This window comes from Myotis yumanensis, unplaced genomic scaffold, assembly GCF_028538775.1.
Source record: "Myotis yumanensis isolate MYYU_CA2020_CCGP unplaced genomic scaffold, mMyoYum1.0.hap1 SCAF_3, whole genome shotgun sequence".
In the NCBI taxonomy this organism is placed as follows: domain Eukaryota; kingdom Metazoa; phylum Chordata; class Mammalia; order Chiroptera; family Vespertilionidae; genus Myotis; species Myotis yumanensis.
The window spans coordinates 157,306,916-157,327,361 of NW_027223754.1; the positions used below are offsets into that span (position 1 = coordinate 157,306,916).

The 20,446-nt window shown below is 42.7% G+C and overlaps 1 pseudogene; it reads right to left on the minus strand.

Annotated features, from left to right (window-relative positions):
• Positions 1 to 3,624: 3,624 nt before the first annotated feature.
• Positions 3,625 to 16,578, minus strand: LOC139006383 (mitogen-activated protein kinase 3 pseudogene; annotated as a pseudogene).
• Positions 16,579 to 20,446: the final 3,868 nt, after the last annotated feature.

The following is a 20,446-nucleotide window of genomic DNA, read 5'->3' on the forward strand; positions in this document are numbered from 1 at the left end:
GGCATGCCGTGGGTGTGGGACTTAGCAGAATTGACGCAATAAAGTGGAGGTGGAAAGTGTGCTGTGGAACAAAGTCTCAGTTCAGTGAGTTGGCAGCTATGTGACCTTGGGAATGTTAATTGATCTCCTTTTTCCTAGGTTTCTTCATCTATGAAATGGGAATAAAAAGATATACCTCAAGCCCTGGCGGGGTAGTTCAGTTAGTCATCCTAATTCGCCAAGGTTGTGGGTTCAATTCCAGATCAGGACACATACAAGAATCAGCCAATGAATGCATGAGTAGGTGGAACAACAAATCAATGTTTCTCTTTCTCTCTCTCCCTGCCCCTTTCTCTCTAAAATCAATTTAAAAAAAAAAAAAAAAAAAAAAGTCTACCTCAAAATTTGGTGTCAGGACTAAATTAATTAAAGTATGTAAATAAAAATGGGCACTCAATAAATAAACATTCTCTTCACATTTTTCTCCCGGTCTAAGAGAAAGATCCTTTTGGGGGGGAGGGAGGGGTTTTTTTTTGTTATTAATCCTCACCTGAGGACATTTCTTCCACTGATTTTTAGACAAAATGGAAGAGGAGGGAGGGAAGGAGGAAAAGAGAGAAACATCCACATGAGAGAGACACATCGACCGACTGCCTCTGGCACATGGGCCAGGGATTGAACCCGCAACCCAGGTACATGCCCTTGACGGAAAATTTAACCCGAGACCAACTGAGCAACACCAGCCAGAGCAGAAAGATCCTTCTTGAAAGCAATGATACCATTGTACTACTGTCTGTGAAATGAAAATCCAGAACTTTTTTTTTGGAGGGATCAACCTTCCAACAATAGACCAACTCCTTCTTTACCAGTCTTTAGTGAATCAAGTCCCGGCTATGCCTTAGCAGAACAGAACCAAGTTAAAATACAACAAAGTCCTACTATGGCCATAGGACTGAACTATAAACTGAAACTTGTGTTACCAAGTCTTAAGTAAAAATAAACATTCCTGGTATTCCTCAGTATTAAAAAATACTCCACACCTTTTTGAATTGTTAAAGTTAAAAAATTGCCTAAAACCTTGGAGAATTTTAAAGCTGAATTCAGATGTTAGAGAGCAGCACCTGCTGGCAAACTGTGATACTGCATCCCACCAGGCCATTGAAGAAGGAAATGGACGGTGCTGGCAGTGAAAATCCCACTGGTCAGAAGCAGTCCTGCATTCATATAGAGCAGTGGTTCTCAACCTTCCTAATGCCGCGACCCTTTAATACAGTTCCTCATGTTGTGGTGACCCTCAATTTCATTGTTACAAATTGAACATAATTAAAGCATAGTGATTAATCACAAAAACAATATGTAATTATATATGTGTTTTCCAATGGTCTTAGGCGACCCCTGTGAAAGGGTCGTTCGACCCCCAAAGGGGTCGCGACCCACAGGTTGAGAACCGCTGATATAGAGGGAGCCATCCCTCGGCCAGCCCCCAGTCACCAAGACCTGTGCATTTGCCTCCTCAGAAGCTCTTAGAGTCTTCCTCATTTTATTCCCAGGCTCCTAAGTGATTTCCCAGATTCCAGTCCATTCTTTACATAGCAGCATGGGCTCCGTTTTATATAGCACCATTATGATCATTTCACTCCCTGTCCAGTTTCTCACTAAAGAGGTAAATCTTTTCCTATAGAATTGCCAGAGTCTTCTCTTTCTTCACCATAGTTGTCCTTCTTCCCTCCCAGCATCATCTGTCTACACCAGTGATGGCGAACCTTTTGAGCTTGGCGTGTCAGCATTTTGAAAAACCCTAACTTAACTCTGGTGCCGTGTCACATATAGAAATTTTTTGATATTTGCAACCATAGTAAAACACTTATATTTTTTATATTTATTTTATATATTTAAATGCCATTTAACAAAGAAAAATCAACCAAAAAAATGAGTTCGCGTGTCACCTCTGACACGCGTGTCATAGGTTCGCCATCACTGGTCTACACAGCCTCCCTCCATTCTTTGCTCCAGCCACACTGCAACCCATGAACTCAGAAATTGACTTTCAAAAAGCAAAAACGAAGATGTGCTAGCTCTTAAAAACACAATACACTACCAAACGTGAACGTTCTGACCTTGGTGAGTGCTTTGGCTAGAAAACGTCTCTCTGACCTCAGCATCCGAAAATAATAATCAAAACCTAACCATGCATTCAAGTGAGTTATATCTAGGCCGTTTTCCATTCTGCCAAATACGTATTGTAGCTGTTACTTTATCCCTCATTCAACACGTCCCCCAAGTGGACATCGCCACCCATCGTGTCCAGCCCCAAAACAGCTGCCTTCGTTTGAGCAGGCAATGCCAAAGAAGTAAGCCACTCGTTAAATAAATACATCTGTGCTTCCTCTGGAACCTGCTCATTCGTTCATATAAACACGCTCAGTGGGACAGAACAGGTCCGTGGGCTCCAGGACAAAAGGAAATCTGTCAAGCAGATGTAGCTTTTGTGTAGTTGATTATTCCTTAAAAGTTTCAAATAAAACTAACAGAAGGCAGGGGGCCAGGGTGGAGGGGTAATTTTCTTTAGCCTATTTAGTGATTTCTCTACTTTTTTATGGGGCGATAGCCTGGTTCAACTTCCACGTGCAATGGATTCCTCACAAACATTCAGTGACTTGGATATTTTTATAGATTGCAAAGTCTGTGTTAAAAATTCTATACAAAATTCATTTATTCCTGCCAAAATACATGACTTTCTTCTTCTGTTTATTACTTTTGTGGCTGACAAAAAAAAAAATGGCTTTTCCTACTTAATCTCTGTTCCCTGTGTCATATTGGCTCCAAAATAATTATATTTTATGCTACAACTTCTCCCATTTTCTTCCCAGCCAGATGTGATTTGAGGCAGAGAATTTAGAAAAATCCATTTACTTGTGGTTTTGTTTTTATTTATTTGAGCATATATTTTTAAATACAATTTTAATGTAATCATTTTACTTCTTATTTTTAAAATTTTTATGAAACCTACAGAATTGGGGTTTTTTGCTTTTGGAGGATTTTTTTTCATATACACATCTTTATATTTACATATTAGGTACAGGCACAGGTGGGCAGGGGCATGGGGCTCTCCGTGTCCCCACCTCCACTTCTGCTCGCCCACACACAGAAGCAGCAGGAGTTAGATGTGCCAGCTTAGGGGGAAGGGGCTTAGGCAGAGCCCTGCTCCTCAAGGATGGTAGCCCTTGAGCCTTAGAAATGTTCCTTCAGGGAAAATGGGTGGGGTTTGAATGAGGTGAGTGGGGCATGGCTGGCCCTGAGTCCCTACTCAGTCTCCCCTATCCCCCACTATCCCTCAGGAGGTCACAGGGTGGCCAGAGCCCTTCGATTCCAAAACCACCAGAGACTGGGATAGCTGGGGGAGAGGAAGGCAGAGCAGCTGAGGGGAATTTGCTTTGGGGCCACCTGAGCCCCACAGGTCCTTGAAGGGGTTAGGGGGAGCTTTGGCCTGTCTAAAGCAAGGGAAGGTGGTCAGGCCCGCCCTGTGCCCCGACCTGGACTGCCAGGGTCCGGGCTGGGCACAGTGTCCATTTTCTAACAGTCCAGCAGGGGAAGGGCAGACAGGAGGCAAGGCCAAGCCCCAGGGAGCGGAGGCATCTGTTCAGGTTAGGTGGCCTCCAGCATCCCAGGCTGGAAGCAGGCTATCTCCTGGAATATGAGCTCCTTCAGCCACTCCTTGGATAGATCATCCAGCTCCATGTCAAAGGTGATAGGTTCCCGGCCACTGGCTCATCTGTTGGATGGTAGTACTGCTCCAGGTAGGGGTGAGCCAGGGCTTCTTCCAATGTGATCTGTTTATTAGGGTTAAAGGTCAACATCCGGTCCAGCAGGTCAAGGGCTTTGAAGTCTGACTTGGGGAATAGCTTGGCCCAGGCCACCTTGGTCTTGGAAGGCAGAGGCTGTAGGTAGTTTTGGGATTTCATGTTGATGACACAATTCAGGTCCTCTGGGGATGGGGAGCCCAGGATACCCAGAATGTGATTGAGCTGGTTCCGGTAGTGCTTGCCAGGGAAGATGGGCTGGTTGGAGAGCATTTCAGCCAGAAGGCAGCCCACGGACCAGATGTCGATGGCCTTGGTGTAGCCCTTGGAATTAAGCATGATCTCTGGGGTCCTGTACCAGCGTGTGGCCATGTATTCTGTCAGGAAGCCAGTGTGGTGATGCTCAGGATTGGCAATCCAGGCCAGGCCAAAATCTCAGACCTTAAGGTCACAGGTGGTGTTGATGAGCAGGTTGGAGGGCTTTAAATCCCAGTGGAGCACGGTGGCTGAGTGGCTATACTTGAGGCCCCGCAGGATCTGGTAGAAGAAGTAGCAGACATGGTTGCTGCTCAGTTGCTGGCTTTTGAGCAACCTGTACAGGTCTGTCTCTATTAGGTCCTGCACAATGTAGGCATCCCTCATGGCATCCAGGGTAGGTGCCTGAAAATGTCTCAGATGCCAATTACATTCTCATGGCAGAAATGCAGCAAGATCTGGATTTCCTGCAGTGCTGGCAGTAGGTCTGATGCACGAAGGAGCTGATTTTCTTGATGGCCACATGTGTCTTGCGTAAGTGGTCCTAAGCTGAGGTGACCATGCCCTACTTGCCCTGGCTAATGTACTGCAACTGCGAGTAGCATGGGCCCACATTAAACAAGTGCCCTGGCCCACCCCCTCAGCTCCCTGGGGCTCCCCGCCCCTGAGCCTTACTGCTGCCTTCTTCACTCCTCCCTCCCACCGCCCCAGAATTAGTTTTATTAACCAACTAGAGGTCCAGTGCACAAATTTGTACACCGGTGGGTGCCGTAACCTCTTGCAGTGAGGGTTCAGGATCTGAAGAAGGGGCCACACACAAATAAAAACAACTAGACATAAAATATGAATTTAGAAGGCATGGGAGCCAGGTGGAAACCTCTTTCTAGAGGAGAAGCTCACTGACTTCTGGCCAGTCTGCTTTTTATTTACTTGAATACACATTTGCCCTTAGCAATGCATACAGGCATAGCAAAGGTAAAGTTTGGTAAATAGTAAAAGGATTATCAGGTTAGGGACTTGCCTTCAGTCATTGAGCCCACAGCAGGGCAATATTATGCTGATTTTCAGCCCTGCTGAATATCAAAGTTCATTGGCCTTTTTGCATTAATATGTTAACTACTGTTGGTTTTAGCCTCCAGCAAGTGAGGTCCCTCAGCCTGGCCTGTAGGATCAGGCCAAAACCAGCTCTCCAACATCCCCTTAGGGGTCCTGGATTGCAAGAGGGTGCAGGCCAGGCTGAGGGACCCCACCAGTGCACAATCCAGACCAGGTTGGAATACAGGAGGTTAGCCAGCTGGGGAGGGACTGTGGGAGGGCTCCAGGGCATGTCCAGCCGGTCTCATTCAGTCCGGATCTGCCAGAACCCAGCAGCAAGCTAACTTACCAGTCAAGCATCTGCCCTCTGGTGGTCAGTGCACATCATAGCAAGCAGTTGAGCAGCCTTAGCATATTATTAGCATATTATGTTTTGATTGGTTGAATGGCCAACCAGACGACCAGAAACTTAGCATATTAGGCTTTTATTATATAGGATGTCACCCCACCTGGCCAGCATGGCTCAGTAGTTGAATGTGGACCTATGAACCAGGAGGTCACAGTTCGATTCCCAGTCAGGGCACATGCCCGGGTTGCAGGCTTGATCCCCAGTGTGGGGCATGCAGAAGATTCTCTCTCATCATTGATGTTTCTCTCTCTCTCTCCTTCTCCCTTCCTCTCTGAAATCAATAAAAATATATTGTAAAAAATAAATAAAATTAGCCAATGTCACCCCCAATAAAGCCAATAAAAAATATAAATAAATATGTTTTGAAATAAAAATGGAAAATTTAAAATCAACATCTTGCTGAATGTCAAGCTAAAGATCCACAAATATCTTGATTCTCTCTCTCTCTTGCTATCATCTCTCCTGATGTGAAAATATAGTGTATGATATGCAAATATATTTATCTTCTTTTCAATGTATTAATTAGATATCTTTATTGAAGACCTGGGCAAAACTATAACAGGTCCTTCACAAATAGGCATGTCGTATACCAAAAATCAAAATTTAAAGTTAAAGAATATGGAAAGGGTAGGGTACAATTTTGATATAAATAATTATTGACTCAACTATTGTAATGCAACGTCATGATAGTAGAAAGAGAAGTTGATTTGAGTCAGAAAACCTGGGACCAAGTTCCACTCTCTGTTTACCTGCTGGGTTGTTCTAGGCAAGTCTTGTAAACTCTCCGATCAGGTCTCCCTGTTCACGGCACTGAGGATTAATGATCACTGATGCTGTGTGAAAATAAAATGTAATAAATGTCAGTCTTTATTTTCTTAAATCAAGTTATCTGGCCATTTCCCTGCCATGTACACTGCTGGTGGCCTTTCCAACAATCAGCAGACTAGTGGATAAAGACGCAGTGGTACATTTACACAATGGAATACTACTCAGCCACACACACAAAAAGAAGGATCTCTTACCCTTTGGCACAGCATGGATGGACCTGAAGAGTATTATACTTAGTGAAATAAGCCAGTCAGAGAAATACAAGTGCCACATGATTTCACTCATATGTGGACTCTAATGAACAAAATAAACTAACAAACAAAATAGAAACAGACTCATGGATACAGAGAACAGACTAACAGCTGTCAGAGGGGGCTGCTGAAAAAGTTGAAGAGATTAAGAAGAAGAAAAAAACAACAAAAATCTCAGACACAGACAACAATGTAGTGATTACCGAAAGGAAAGGGGGGTGGGGGAGGGAAAAGAAGGTAAAGAGGGGATAAATGGTGACGGGAGGTGACTTGACTTGGGGTAGCAAACACAGAAGACAATATACAGATGATGTATTATGGAACTGTACACCTGTAACCTACATAATTTTATTAAACAATGTCATCCCAATAAATTCAATAAATAAAAAATAAACCTGTGATTCCCCAGACTTTGACCACAGGAGAATAGTATGTGACTGTTATGCTAATGAGCTCATTAATACCACAAATACAATTAACAAATGAAGTTGATTATCACTAGCAAACATTCACTACAAAGAGATAAGTTGCTGTACTCCAACCACACAAGTAACTATTTTGCTGGGTTTGTCCAGAAGCAGTCTTTTCATCTCTGCTCATTTATTAGCATCAAATGGATAAATGCCTGGGAATGTGGGCTCAGCTCATTACTTATATATATTATCTTGATTATAATTTGACCTCATGCACATTTCAGTTAGAAGAATCCTACAAAATATCACTTCTATTTATAACACAGCCACATCTGCCACGTCTACAGAGAAACAACATCCTAATTGGAAAGAATAAAAGGTTACCTTTGTGCATAAACTGCACATTCATTTAGTCATCGACTTTATTTCTTTCTAATTATCAATGGCTGTGCATCCCCTGGTAGCTTGGATAGAGTTCTTTATTCTCCTAATAACTCCTGAGAAATGGAAACCCTAATGATCAGATCAGTAGATTGGGAAGCTGTGGTTTTAATGTGTGGTTTATTGGGGCCATCAAAAATTAAGCAATGTTCAAACTTTGACTTCTGTAGGACTGGTGCTGCAGCCAAAGGACTATTTCACGAGGCTCCTTCACTATCTGTGTCAGAGGAAGTGCACCATCTTTGTAGTTTACACAAAAGTATGCTCTTGCTATACACCCAAAATTAAATATTCATCTTGCCACCAGCAGCTTTTATTGCTTCCCAGCCAGAGGCACTGAAGTCATGGTTTCCAGCTGTGGGTTTTAAACCCTTTGAAAGAAAGGATGCAGCTGATCTCCACTGGGAACTGTCCCAGTCACCAATCCTCAGCACCAACTCATGCCCAGCCTCCTTGCTCTCCCCCGCTGCCCTTCGCATCCTGCCTCTCATTCAGGGCCATCCCTTGTACTAGTCTGTTCAGGCTCCATAATAAATACCATAGGCTTGGGGGCTTGAACAATAGACACTTATTTTCTCATGGTTTGGGAGGCTGGGAGTCAGAGATCAGGGTGCCAGCGTGGTTGGGTGCTGGTGAGAGCTCACTCCTTAGTTGCAATGGCCACCTTTTCGCTCTGTCCTCTTCTTATAAGGACACCAGTTCTATCAGATAAGGGCTTCCTCCTTACAACCTCATTTAACCTCATCACCTCCTTAAAGGCCCTTTGTACAATACAGTCAAATGGGGGTTAGGGTTTGAACATATGAATGGTGGGGAGGGGGTGGCACAATGCAGTTCCTGGCTGGCACATTGATTCACCAGAGCGCAGTATTCTTTCACATATGAAAAAAAAAGGTTTGAGGAAGCCGTGTGGGAAGAGTGGCTGGTGGGTAGCAATTCACCAGGCTGTTTCATTTTTGCCTTTGGTTCCTGAAACAGCTTCTCCAGGTGGCCCCTTGCAGAGGCCATGACAGAAATTTCTCAGGGAGACTCTGCGGGTTGATGGAGAATCGAAGGGCCGTTTAGCCAAAAGAGGTGGCTGTGGTTATCTAAGCAAAGAATTACTCTGACTGTGGACTGTAACTGCATCATAAGATCTGAGATGCACTGAAAATGCCTATTAAAAATACCTCCTTCATGCCCGGCTGGCGTGGCTCCGTAGTTGAGCATTGACCTATGAACCAGGAGGTCATAGTGGTTCGATTCCTGGTCGGGGCAAGTGCCCAAGGTTGTGGGCTCGATCTCCAGTTGGGGGCGCACAGGAGGAAGCAGATCAATGATTCTCTCTCATCAATGATATCTCTCTCTCCCTCTCACTTCTTCTCTGAAATCAATAAAGACTTTTTTAAAAAAATACCTCCTTCAATGGGCTGATGCCAGAACTAAAACTTACTCCATTGACCTAAGGAGATGAAAGTCAATGTAGTTGTCAGTTAAGAGGAAATGGAGGTAGAAGAAGAAACCGTTTCTTATTATTTTTTTCCTAGTTATTTTTTTCCTAGTTCTAAGAGCCTCAAGGGAAGGAACTGCATTTTGCTCATGTTTGAACCCCCAAACACCTAGTGTCGTACCTTGCTCAAAAGTGGGTGCTCAGTAAGTATGTATTGAGTGACTGAATATTGCCCAAAGGATTTGCATTTCTTTCACTTCCACATGCCAAGTGCTGAGTAGAACTGGTTACCTTTACCGTTAGTATTTACAAGTATATTTATCCATTTTGTTTTTACTGCCCGAGCCAAACTGAATGTGGATGCCATATAAAGCCAAGCAATAAACCAACCCAAGCCGTCACATACTAATGTTCACTTCCTTCTAGGCTCTACCCACTTTGTGAATATGTTAAATGGAAAGCAAGCAGTTTCTATTTAGGGTGGATATATATCTGGAAATTATTCTGGGCCGCAGTAAAAGCACAACTGATGTGCTATTCACATTGCAAATAAATTTACTCTTTAGCATGGATTCATCTACTGTATTTTCTGATTGTTCTTATATCAAACAGCTAAATTTTCTGCCTTCTTCAATTTACAGTATTGGAAGTATTTCTGTTTTGAAACTGCACCTCTTATTGGAGGAGCTGGCACTGAAAGAACAAGCAAGTTAACAGGGTCAGAAGAAGGTCTTGCCCGAAGCACAAACTTGGAGTCACCTGATGGAGCGATGGAACAATGGTCAAGGGGCCAGGCTGCAGCCTGAGGGGTAGCAATGCCCAGGGATTTGTGCCTCACACAGGCCTGACCGGTGGGCTCCTCTCTAGATGCTAATGTATCTCCTTCTTGACCTAGCCCAGACACATCTGCTTGTGAGGAAGGAACAGAATCCCTTTCAAATTAGCTCAAGAAAAGGGGCTCTGTTCAAAGGATACATCTCCTGTGGAATTCGTGGAAAAGCAAGGCAAAAATAAAAATGAACCCCAAGGACAAAGCCAGAGCTTGTCTGCGACGCTCTGCACACAAGTTCCCTGCCCTTCACACCAGCATCACAGTTAAGGTGTCTGAGCTCTTAATGCCCTCTGTCTCTATGCTACCAGCAATATTACATCACCTGCACTTGTCAGAAAGCAGAACCTCAGGCCTCACCCCAGCCCTAATCACAATCTGCATTTTAGCAGAGGTAGGGCAGGAGGGAAAGAAGGAGGGAAAGAGGGAGGGAGAGAAGGAAGAAGGGAGAGAGAAAGGGAGGGAGGGAAAAAGGGAAGGAAGGAGGGAGGAAGGTGGGAGGGAGGGGGGAGGGAATAAGAATGAGAATAGAATTTAATTGGCTGGTTGCTTGGCAGTAGACTGGCCATCCCTGAGGCCAGAGGCCACCCTTGATTGAATTCTGGAGGCGGTGGGTGAACCAAAGGCCATGGGCAGCAAGAGAAGTTAGGTATTGCAGACAAATTGGCTCCACTGTGTATTTGAAATGTGTTTCTGAGCTCAGTTGAGCCTGAGTACATTTTGAATGTTTAGCTCCTGAAAGTGTCTACACGGCAAGCTGATTGTTATCACCTTTATGCACATCCCCTGAAAGTAGGCATCCTTGTCTCTCAGGTGACTAGAAATGTCAAGCGTCATTAGCAGAGTGAGTGTGTGGCTATTTGTGAGCATTATTGTTACACCCAATAAAAACAGTAACAGTAAATTCGGTGCACTGATAAACTAAAGAGAAAAGGGAGCTCTATACAATGCTGACCAGTTCAGTGATCCAGTAATGAGCTCTCCCACCCTCTTCTCTAAAATCTGAGTCTCTCCAAAGCAGGATCACACTGATGCTCTCATCTGGGCCAGTGGTTTCCGTGCCTACAGATACAGAACAGAGCTGTGTGTTGTTTATCTTCAGGGCTGAAACCTAACTTGAGGAGGCCAGGCTGTGGTTAGGTAATTAATAATTGTTTTTATAGTTGTATGTACCTGGCATTTTTCTGATTAAACTTGAAAACTGATTAAAAATTAGACCAAAGTAATAATCACATTTTTTCATGCCTTGTAGAGCTGAAAACGAGCTGGAGAAGCTCCTGAGTGGGGACACACGCCAAGAAAGAGAGGAAGGCTGTGGACACAAGGGTCCAAAATAGGATAGGCATAGTTGTTCTCTCTCTTTCCCTCTCTCCTCTCATGCAAGCATGAATCTATGTTCTACTTTTCAGCACACAGAAATGTCTGGTTCTTATCTACTAGCAGAAACACAGAAGCCCCTCCAGAATCACAGGCTCGGCATTTCTACTTGAGCCCATTTTCTGTGCCCTGCCAATCAGCACTCATTCAATGGGTCCTGCTCTCTGGTGGCAGCCAGCCTCAGCCTCATCCTGAGTTCCTGGGGCTCCTGCCCGGAGCACTCCCTTCTTGTTAAAAGATACATTGGCAACTCCCCTTTGTTAAGAATGTTCAGATGCAACCATAAGGTAAAGAGAGACCTAACAGAGGCTCTCACTCCTGATGTTACTTTTATAAATATATGAATACAAGGAAACAGAGGGAAAAGAACATAAAAGAAAAAATTTGTTAAAACTAGTTCCCAGAACAGCATCTACAGGTAGATGCTTTCTTAAACCATGTCTCTCTGATGCATGTTTCCAACACTTGCCAATAGGTGAGTACCTTATCTGAGATGGGCCAATCATAAAGTCTCAACCCTCAGTCATGGGATTGGTCCAGGAATAGTCACATGACCCAAGTAAAGCCAATCAGAATTCTATGCTGGGGTGGTGTTTTTTCCAAACTTGAACTGAGGACAGAGGACCTTTCCTCTCTGGTCTTGGAACTATAAATACATGAGACTCGAGCTGCAGCCACATGGCTCCAGCCACTTGAAAAGCCAGTTCAAGCAAACAGGCTGATGCTCAAAAAAGCCAGGATAAGCAATAAGACCAGGAGTCCTCATACTGTTTAAGTCCCCAGGTTCACCGCTGCCCTTTTCTGCTTCCCTTAGTTCAAATTCAGTTCCTTTCGCTTGCCACAAAGAGATTTCCAGCTAACCTGCCTATCCCCTCAACTGCTGCTATAGCTGTGCTCAGTGAACCCCCCTTTATAAAATAGAAATGCCACTTTAGAAGCAAGCAGATTTGGCCGGGATGGATTGCACATACCAGACTCACATTCCTATCCATGTGTGCAACAAGCCAGAGGGAGTCCTGTACTCACTGCACAGAGAACATTCAGTGGGCCCTACCAGCACAGAGCACAGAGGACTGGAGGGGACATCAGAGACCATGTGACGTTGGTGACCAGTCACTTCACCACTCTGGGACGCTGTGTGCTCATCTTACAAAAGATGTACAAACAAAAATTCTGTTAGAACTAATAAATAAAATAGCAAAGTAGTGGAATACAAAGTCAATACCCAAAAATCAGTTTCTTTTCTATACACTAACCATAAACAACCTGAAAATAAAGTTCCAAAAACAATTCCATTTGAAATAGCACCAAAAAATAAAATGCTTAGGCCCTAGCCAGATAGCTCAGTTGGTTAGAGCGATGTTCTGATATGCCAAGGTTGCAGATTCAATCCCCAGTCAGGGCACATACAAGAATCAACTAATGAATGTATAAATAAGTGGAAAAACAAATCAATGTTCCTCTCTCTCTCTCTCTCTCTCTCTCTCTTACCAATAAAGAAAAATATTAAAAATAAAATATTTAGAAATTAACCAGGCAGATAAAAGATTTGTACAATGAATACTACAAAATATTGCTGAAAGAAATTAAAGAAAATATAAATAAATGGAAACACATCCCATGGATGTGAAAACTTCATGTATTGGAAGACAATATTATTGAAATGTCAATACTAGCCAAAGCAATCCACAGATTCAGAGCAACCCCTATCAAAATCCCAAATATAGCTTTTGCAGAAATAAAAAAGCCCATCCTAAAATGCATGTGGAATCTCAAGATAATCAGAATAACCAAATCAATGTGTGTTATTGTTGTTGTTGTTTTGGGGGAGAGGTAAATTGCTTAATAAAGATACTTCTTTATTCATTAGTGGCCTCTACTCATATTTGAACAACATTAAAGGGGAAAAGTACATTTAATATGCTTGGAAGAGTTTGTTCTCTTAGGAAAGTAACCAATTCCTCTTCGAAATCTTGTTGACTCTGCTTTTTGTTGAGTAAGCTTTCCCACCCCTTTTTATTTAATTAGCAATGGTAATTTCAGCCCACTAACAGAGAGTACTTATTATATATCAGGCACCATTCTTAGCAGTTCATGGGTATTAATTTATTCAATTCTCACAACTCTATGATACAAGTAGACTTTATCATCCCATTTCACAGATGAGGAAACTGAGGCAAAAATGGTTAAGTAACTTGCTGATGTCACAAGCTAATAAACAGAGAGCGAAAATTCAAGTCAGTCTGCTTCCAAAGTCTATGTTATGCTATACTTGTTTTTTAATTCCCCTTCAGAAATTATCAAAAATTTTATATTAGTGAAGTAGGCTCTATAGAAGCATATGTAGTCCATTTGTTACCTACTACAAATGTTCTGTGATATCAGAAAAGGTCATTATTTTAAACTCAACTTTTTATAAGCTGAAGAATTTTAAGGAAAATTAGAGATGACCATCTTTATTTGAATAATGTTTCCCAGCCATTAGAATGAGCAATTTCCATTTGATCGATAAGAGCAGTTCCCTAAAACACCAAAATGATGGTTGATTTTTAGTATACATATTTTAGGCATTTACCACATTCTATGAGGCAGAAAATTGTTTATATAATTCATCTTTCATATCTGCTTCCCTCCCTTTACCAAACACCATTTTTTAATTATTTGTTTCAAAAGCAAATTTAATATTCTTCATGTTTACTACACTAAGATTTAGTTCCATAGGAAATTCTGTACAGCATGAAAGTTAACACTTTCCATGGGTTAAAAAATTATGATTCAGGTAAGCAGCTTAAACTGAGATAGATTTTTGACTGCCATGTGGAAACACAGCCACCAAATGCTTGTTGTGCATTGAGAACTGGGCCAATGACTTAACAAAAGGGCCAATGACTCTTCAGAAGAGAATGATCAAACAAGACAGTCCTCGGGCCAGTGGTCTTCAGGTGAGCGTCTCACAGTGTAAGATGTTTGTACTATTGTTTCAACTGCTCTTACTCATGCTCCCCTTCACTGGTATGTCATATATACTGAAAAGAGGAATGCATTTTCCCCCACTAAGTCTGGTGATTTTTTATAGTGGAGACAGGGGCAATTAGCTGTGATGCAGTTAGGCAAACATAAGGGACTATCTGCCACGTGTGTCCCCTCCTCCTAGGCTACCTTGGCATCTGCACAGTAGCTTGGAAATCACTTCAGGCCTCATCTCCCCTCTGTTTTCTTTGGTCCTGTCAATATCAGAGTCCCCTCAGTCTCTGACTTTTCTGGTTTAAAATTTAGCTTCTTGTCTCAGTTTTGTTAGTAATCAGCTATAAATGAAAACCATAATGTATGCAACAGATTTAAGTTGAGTCCACAAATTCCTTGATACAGTATGCCTTCTGGTCCAAAAGTTTGCTTTCTGAAGTTTCTGTTACCTACAATCAACTGTGATCCAAAAGTATTAAATGGAAAAGTCCAGGAATAAACTTTATAAGTTTTAAACTGCAAAAATAAATAAATAAATAAAAAATAAAATAAAATAAAATTTAGCTTCTTGTCTTCCCACAGTCCTATTTGGACAGATAACAGTCTTAGACTGTTTGCTTTTGCTTTGCCTCTGATTTGAGTGTTAGGCTTTGTTTTGTTGGGATGGAGGGGGGAGGAGGGAGGGTAGGGTTCCTGTTATTTGCCTTTATTAATCTCCACAACTAGGTCAATTACCCTAACTATATACTCTCATTTACCATACACATCTCCTCTAGAACGCTTAATGTGTATCACAGTTGTGATTATGTATTTATTTGTCTGCACTGCCCAGTGAATTCTAAGTTCACCATCGTATCCCCATCATCTTTTACAGAACCTGATATATGGGTCAATAAATTTTGTTGGATGAATAACTGTATTGATTAGGGTAAGGCTAAATGGCTAAAACAAAGAGACTCAACAATAATTTAAAGATTTTTTTAAAAGACAGTTTATTTTTCACCTAAAAATTAGTGGTGACCGTTCCATGTCAGTGGGTGGCTCTGTTCCACATAGTCATTCAGAGACCCTGGATGTTGTTCTCCACTGCATGTCAAGGTTGAGTTGATGGGTTCCAACTGATAGAAAGAAAGAAAATAACTTGGAGATGCCTATCTAAGGGTCTAAAGTCCCAGAGCTGCTAGTGGCACACATCACTTCTCCCATTCCACGTGGAAGGGGAGGTTGATAAACGGAAGATACAATTTTGTTATTATAGAAGGAAAGAACAGAATACATTGGGCAGTTAAGAGTCCCCACCACACAGTGAGTGAATGGATAAATAAATAAATAAAGTCCTCCCAACTTCCACGTAGCAAAACATCATTTGCCCTTCACCTTCTCTGGCTTTCTGCCAAGGTCACCAAAGTCAACAATGGGACACCCAATGCCCAACAACCAAGGTCAAATGTCTTTTTATTTGGTCAAGGCAGCTGGCACCAGTGCTGCTGAACCTGTTGGTTTATGTTCTCACAGCCCCAGGGAAGATCAACTGAAGCTGCTCCTCTTCTTTTAGTGATGCTTGTATTGCCAATCCCCTCTCTCTGGGATTCAGGCTTGAGTCCACAGTGGCTGGGCTGAAAGGCAGCTAGAGTGATGGTGCTCACCGTTAACCCAGCCCTCTAACACTGGACCATTACTCAGGCACCAACTTCCTGAACAGGGAGTCTCTTTTGAGTTCTTTCATAGGACACTCATTGGTCCTTTGTGCAAATACTCCTGGGGAAATTACCCCACAGACAGACCACCACCCCCCCGCCCCGTTACCCAGGCATGTTTGAACTAAAGGACGTTACAGACACAATTCTTAAATTAAGACCTCAACAATATGGGATAAAGAAAATAAAGCATTTTGAGATGATCAAAACTCGCAGAATTGTCAATAAAACAGAAAAGGGTGTGTATGCTGTCTCAGTTACTATTGCTACATGGCAAACACCTAAAACTTAGTGGCATACAACAGGCATTTTATTATGTTCACACTAGAAGCCCGTTGCACGAAGATTCACACAATAGACCTTCCTTCCCCTGGCTGCCGGCACCAGTTTTCCTCCGGCCCCCGGGACCCAGGCCTTTGGTCTGGCCACAGCGGAGAAGCCAAGCCTCTTCAGTCTTCACTCCGGCCAGAGCCTTCAGTATTCGCTCCGTGCCTATATATGCAAATTAACCTCCATCTTTGTTGGGTTAATTTGCATACTCATCTGATTGGCTGTTAGGCATAGCAGAGTGACACCAATTTGCATGTTTCTCTTTTATTAGTGTAGATTATGACCTGATTCTGTCGGTCAGGAATTTGAACAGAGCACAGCAGGGAGGGCTTGTCTTTGCACTCTGATATTTGATTATTCAACTAGAAAGCATCAAAGATTGAGGATTACTCAATGACTGAGAGGTGAAATCATCTGGCAGGATTGATACTGACATGTGATTGATGTTAATGATTGATGCCAGTGTTCAACTGAATCTCAGCTTGGCTGTTGGCAGGAATACCTTACTGGTATACATGGCCTCTTCATGTGGTCTCTCCATGTGGGCTAATTGGGTTTCCTCATAGCATGATGGCTGGGTACCAAGAGCAAATGTCCCAATACAGTAAAGCAGAAATGTATAGCATTTTTATGAACTAACTTTGATAGCCACATAACATCACTTCCATCATACCCTATTGGTCGAGACAGTCATAAAGGTCTATCCAGGTGCACGAAGAGGAGACACAGATCTCACCATTTGATGAGAGGAACATCATAGTAAGAGCATATGGGATGGGAAATATCATTGCTATCATCTTTGGAAAACACAATCTGCAACATGTGTCTAGTTCCCCCAATAAAAAGCAGATTTTTTAAATAAATAAACCCATTAGCAATATTTTTGACACAGTAAGGATCTCGGAGTTTTGCTTTACTGACTTGAAAAGTAGGGTCATATAGTTAATGTAGTCAAAAATATTTTTCTTCTACTAAAATAAAATCAAAGCTAATAGTGCTCAATGGCTTTGAAGATCAAATGGCCAGACAGACAGACTGTCAATGTGTTTATGTCACATGTATACAGTCAAAATGAAAGAGTGTGATAATGGATGATTTAGGAATTACTTCTACACCATGAGGGGCACAACAAACTATAAGGTAAAGGAACTATTCCTCTTGCAGCTTATATTTCTTTTAATACCTTAATTACTGTGCCTGAGTACCAAATGTCCTCAGACCGCAGCAGCCTGTGACAGTAACAATGCCTGCATCTGGCTGTCTTCTAGCCTCCATTTACAGTCACAAGGTTTTGCAGTCACTGCTACCTCCCCAGCCTCAAAGTCTCACCCACGCTGAGAATCTCCAGCTGTTATGCTGAGAAATAACTGCTGTTCACTCCCTTCCGCTCCAAATGTCCACTGTCAAAAAGCTATTGGGGGGAGGTGTCCAGACCCCACCACAGCTGCAGAGTCCACTGTAAGGACATGGACTCTAGGGACCACACTCTCACCTGACACTCTGGTGCCACCCTAATTCTTCAGGTGCCAAGCTGCACCCTGGGGAAATGGTTTCCTCGCCATGCTGACACCCAGACACCCAGGCAGGTGCTGTTGGTTTGCCAAGGCTTACAACATCCCTCACCAAAGTGGCCCGTTCTCTCTGCTGTCTCCCTCCACTGCTGCCCAAAACGCCTTATACTATCAGAGTCAGACAAACAGAAACAGATGGGTTCTATTCAGGGGTGTGAGGGATGAATGGGGGCGCGGGGGGGGGGTGCAAAGTATAAACAGTTGGTGAATCTAGAAGGCAAAGATTATACATCTTTTTGTTCTATTATTTCAATTTTTCTATAGTTTAAAATATTTCAAAATAAAACATTGAGGAAACATTTAAAAACAAAAGAGCTATAGAAAACAAAAATACAATTGCTTCCATGGTTGCATCCTAAATCTGGTTCAGTATATAGGCTTCGTCATTAAAACGAGTGACGGCCCAGATGAAGGCCGGGGGAGTGAGTGTAGAAGCTAGATTTGAGGGAAATTTCTGACTAGAAACAAGAGGATGTGGCTAGTTGGATATGGGTTATGAGGGAGGGAGGAGTCAAGGGTAACTATGATATTCAAGTTAGGATAGATGATTCAAGAAGAAAACAGATGAATTCTGTTTGAACATGTAGAGTTCAGGTTCCAACAAGACACCCAGCAATCATGGCCAGAAGGCAGACTGGACCATGAGCAAGAGGTGGGTGCTAATATTATAAAGACAGGAGTCAATAGAAACTCGAGCAGATCCACCCCTGAGGGCACCCAGGGAAATTAAGAAGGAAAGTGAGAAGAGGGGAAGACAAGGATGGGCTGTGGAGGGGAGTCACTTTCCAAGATGAGGCCCTCTGTGTTAATCCCACACTCCATGGTGTCTCGGTATAACTCATTCCTGGGCAATTTCCATTCCATTAACACTCCTGCTTTCTTTAGATTGTTTTTTATTATTTCGGTTTTATTATGCTGGTACAAACGCCAAGCACTTCTAATAAATGGCCTTTTTCATCTGTTATATCACCCAAATGAATTCCAGCGCTTATAATTAGCAAGGTTTACATAACAGGTATAATTTCTTCATAATAAAGTCAGACCATCATCATTGATTTTTTCTTAATGGGAGCATTTTGCTTTTGAAATAAACAGCAGGCATTAGCCAAAGATATCTGGATAGCAATAATATTCAACTCTGATCATAACCTGTTTGCTACTCTCTTGAAACTAATCATAATTCTAGAACAAAATAAAAACATGAGGAGCTTAATAAAAACCATTTTATCAGACAAGGCTCATTCTTCTTCAGTGCTACATTTATCACACAAGGGAAAATTACTTTATTACATGGGTAGCAACACATTTATGACAGGCCCTTGAAAAATAAGTCTGATGCTCATTTTGAAATTTCATTTCTTAATGGGCATATGCCATTCAGTCATCAAAAATCCTCTAAAATAAAACTACCACATGCTTTTAAGTGCTTTCTTCTTAAATAAAAGGACTTGGCAGGTGCATATATTACAGTTTAGACTGTTGATATATGGTGTATGTTAAATTGTAAATGAAATTCAATACTATGGCCATCCCAGATCAAAATAATTAGGCAAAAGAAGAGGGTTCTTAATGATTTGGTAATTTTATATCGTCAAGCAGATAATTCCAAGGAAGGGGGAGTGGAAATGCCACTTCTGCACTTAGATCAATGAGTCAATCACTGGCCTTGACACCCCATATCACTGGCTCACCCCACCAGCCAGCCCAGCGCTCCAGGGCTCTGCAAATTATCTGCCCCACCCCCCAATTCCAACCCTGAACAAGCATGTCTGGGAAGGCCTGGATGTCTATTCTCCCATTTCATGATGTAAAGTTGTAACCGGAAAGCAGCTGCCCAGCCAGGGAAACCCAGTTCCCACTTCCTTTGCAGTTAGGTAGGGACACATCACTCATTCTCACTGTGCAATGGGCCAGGAGTAACATGTGCCACTCTGGAGCCAGGCCTTTAATATGCAGGCAGCTCTCCTCCCTGCTCTCTGTTCCCCTCCTGCCAGCTCACAGGTCCACAGGGAGCACTGAATCTCCACCTGGAAGTCTCCTGAGCTCCCGGGTAAAGAACCATCGCTGACCACTAGACTGATATGGAGGCAAAACAGAAACTCCTATTGTATTGAGCCATTAGACATTTTGGGTGTAGATGTTGCAGCAAGTTATCCTCTCTCAGAAACCAGAGGATGAGTCATATGTGCTCATAAATAAGCCACATCAGCTACCAGTGAGCTCCTGTGTACCATGGCTTTATTTTCTCCTTCTGCTCTATTCCAGGAACCACCACTACTTCTGCCGGGCTTCACCACTCACACTACCCCAGTCAGGCACATCTGCCACTGGTGCTGGGATCACCAGACACTGTGGCCACAGCTGCTGGGTACAGCTGCCTCCACTGCCATCCTCTGCATACTCTGTGAACTGCATATGCTCTGAGCTGGCACTCCGGCCCTGCCCGCCCCCTGCCGCAGCTGGAGCCCTCAATTACTCACTCCTCCAAGCTCTGTGGTAAAGGGAGAGTGCCTCTCTCCATTTTGATGTTAAACTCATTCGTCTTCAAGCAACTCACAGAAAGAAAAAGCCCAATGAATGGTGGCTTTAAGCAAAAAAAGCATTTACCTAATTTACACGACAAGCAGTCTGGAAGTAGAGAGTTCCAGGTTTGATGCAGCAGATGCACAACACCATCAAATATCTAATAAAATTCTTTCTGTGCCTTTGCCTTTCTCATCTGACAGCTTCTTTTTTTTTTTTTAATTGATTTCAGAGAGGAAGGGAGAGAGAGAGAGAGAGAGAGAGAGCTAGAAACATCAACATCAACGGTGGGAGAGAACCATTGATAGCCTGCCT